At 39.5% G+C, this 2,653-nt stretch overlaps 1 protein-coding gene across 14 annotated transcripts in view; it reads right to left on the reverse strand.

Annotated features, from left to right (window-relative positions):
- The window catches only part of R3HDM2 (R3H domain containing 2), a 108,407-nt gene that overhangs the window by 55,140 nt on the left and 50,614 nt on the right, over positions 1-2,653 (reverse strand). The window lies entirely within an intron of this gene.

Genomic DNA, 2,653 nt, shown 5'->3' on the forward strand with positions numbered 1-2,653 from the left:
GACTTTTGCAAACAGATGTTCAAATAATTAATTGTGATGTGATTTACACACAATCATTTCCTGAAATTCAATCTTTATTTTAGACACACACATCATGTATACTTGGATTGAATGGCACTTTTTCTTTTTAGTATCTAGCTGTGATTATTTGATGTGGCAGATCACTTAATAAGATCTTGTTAGCAGATAATTTTGCTATCAGTTTTATGTAGGCTTGGAACTATTTGGGATTTAATTTTTGATCTCTGAGATTTTTACAATTTAATTCAGATTGTGATTACTCTTTCCTCGTATTGGTCACTCAATTAGCTTTTTCTAGGACCATGAAGACTACATGTGCTTTCTTCATTCTTTTAATCTTGCTTCAGTGACCTCTACTGGCACCTTGCTAGTATTGCATCACATACAAAATATCTCATTCATTGAAGAGGATTGTCATATTACAGGACATCACACAAAGGCTGTCAGCTCATATTCACTTGATTGAGATAGGAGGATTATTTGTATGTCAGAAAATTCCTGACTTGGAATCTGTACTTTCTCACTATATTAATGCTGCAGCAAAATTGTAGTCCATATACTCTTGATTAGGTGGCTCTATCCTTTTCTGTCTCTCACCTCTAATTCCTCAAAACATAGCAGAAGGGGGTTTAGTCAGGTGAGCCCTCTATATGTGAATGGAAATTACATGGGTGAATCCTTATTCTGAGCTCTGAACGTGTATGTCATGTGCAGAGGACGGGAAAGCTAGTTCATAAACTGTAAGAACCCAAATCACTAACTGAATTAAACCCAGACGTATTTCCAGGTTTGGATTAGTTCAGTTTTTTACGTTCTTGTTTTTCTTTCTTACACTGATATGATACAAAATACAGCATAGGGTCTCATCTGGCCAGGCAGCCACTGCTAAACTGTTTATGATTTTCAGAGACAAGGTGGGTGATGTAATATCTTCTATTGGAACAACAGAGCTTCTGTCTTCTGATCTGACGAAGAGCCCTCTGTATCTCAGAAGCTTGTCTCACACCAACAGGAGTTGGTCCAATAAAAGATATTACACCATCCACCTTGTCTCTTTAATCCTGAGACTGACACGGCTACAGCAATTCTGCCTATATAAGATTTCCAAGTGTCTTTTCTTGAGGGCTGCCCTGGGGTCAGAGACATCCAGTTCATTCAGTGGTGCTTCCGACCCAGGGAAAACCTAAAGTATAAGAGCTGCTAGTCCAGTGGGATGCCCATGAAGGGAGCATCAACAGAGTTCAAGTAAGAAGAGCTTGCAGATGCAGGGAGACTGTAGGGATCAGGGACAATGAATCAGCAGAATATTGCCGCGAACTTGATATTGGAGGGTATGGAAATAGGAAGTGCGGATTGAGGAAAGGGAAAAATGGGGTCAGAGACAAGAGAGAACAGTCATTCATTTAAGAGGAGGGGGGATAACAGTGGGATGGCTCACACCTTCTATGGGTCATCTTAATAATCACTTCAAAAGGGCTCACACCTTCTATGGGTCATCTTAATGATTACTTCAAAAGTTTTTTTTCTCCTGCTGACGATAGCTCATCTCAATTGATGAGACTCTTCCTGTTGGTATGCATACTTCCACCTTTTCATGTTCTCTGGATGTATAAATATCTCCTGTCTGTGTGTTCCATTCTATACATCTGAAGAAGTGGGCTGTAGCTCACGAAAGCTCATGCTGTAATAAATTTGTTAGTCTCTAAGGTGCCACAAGTACTCCTGTTTTTTAGTGGGATGAGAATAACAGTATGGGGAAGAGAGAAGCTAAACATTTAAGGCAGTATTTTAAGACAATAAGGGTTTTACCATGGATTTCAAGGGGATCAGAGTTAGGTTAATGCTGAATGTTTTTGAAAATATCACACTAACAATTATATACAAACATTTCAACTTTTTAGTGGAGGGAGAATCTGCAATGAAAAAATATTTGTTTCTGAAAGTTTCAGTTTCATTCCGATGTGAAAATTGTTTCAATTTTGTTTTTACTTTATAGTAGTTTATGACGTTAGTAGTAGTAGCGCATAATATAACATGCCGTGTCATATTATGCAGTGCTATTGCTGACATGTCATAAAGTAAGTTGAAATACTCGGCGAAGGATGATCCCCCACTCTCACACACCTTGGGAGACAGGCTAGTCCTCGCTTACAGACAGCCTTCCAACTTGAAGCAAATACTCACGAGCAACTACACACCACACAACAGAAACACTAATCCAGGAACCAACCTCTGCAACAAACTGCTTTGCCAACTCTGTCTGCATATCTACTCAAGGGACACCGTCATAGGACCTAACCACATCAGCCACACCATCAGGGGCTCAGGTTTCAGAGTGGTAGTCATGTTCGTCTGTATCAGCAAAAAGAACGAGGAGTACTTGTGGTTCTTTTTGCATCAGGGGCTCGTTCACCTGCACATCTACCAATGTGATATATGTCATCATGTGCCAGCAATGCCCCTCTACCATGTACATTGGACAAACTGGACAGTTTCTACGCAAATGAATAAATGGACACAAATCAGACATCAAGAATTGTAACATTCAAAAAACAGTAGGAGAGCACTTCAATCTCCCTGGACACTCAACAACAGACTTAAAAGTGGAAATTCTTCAACAAAGAAACTTCAG

The sequence above is a fragment of the Chelonoidis abingdonii genome, chromosome 26 (assembly GCF_003597395.2).
Source record: "Chelonoidis abingdonii isolate Lonesome George chromosome 26, CheloAbing_2.0, whole genome shotgun sequence".
NCBI classification, from domain to species: Eukaryota; Metazoa; Chordata; order Testudines; family Testudinidae; genus Chelonoidis; species Chelonoidis abingdonii.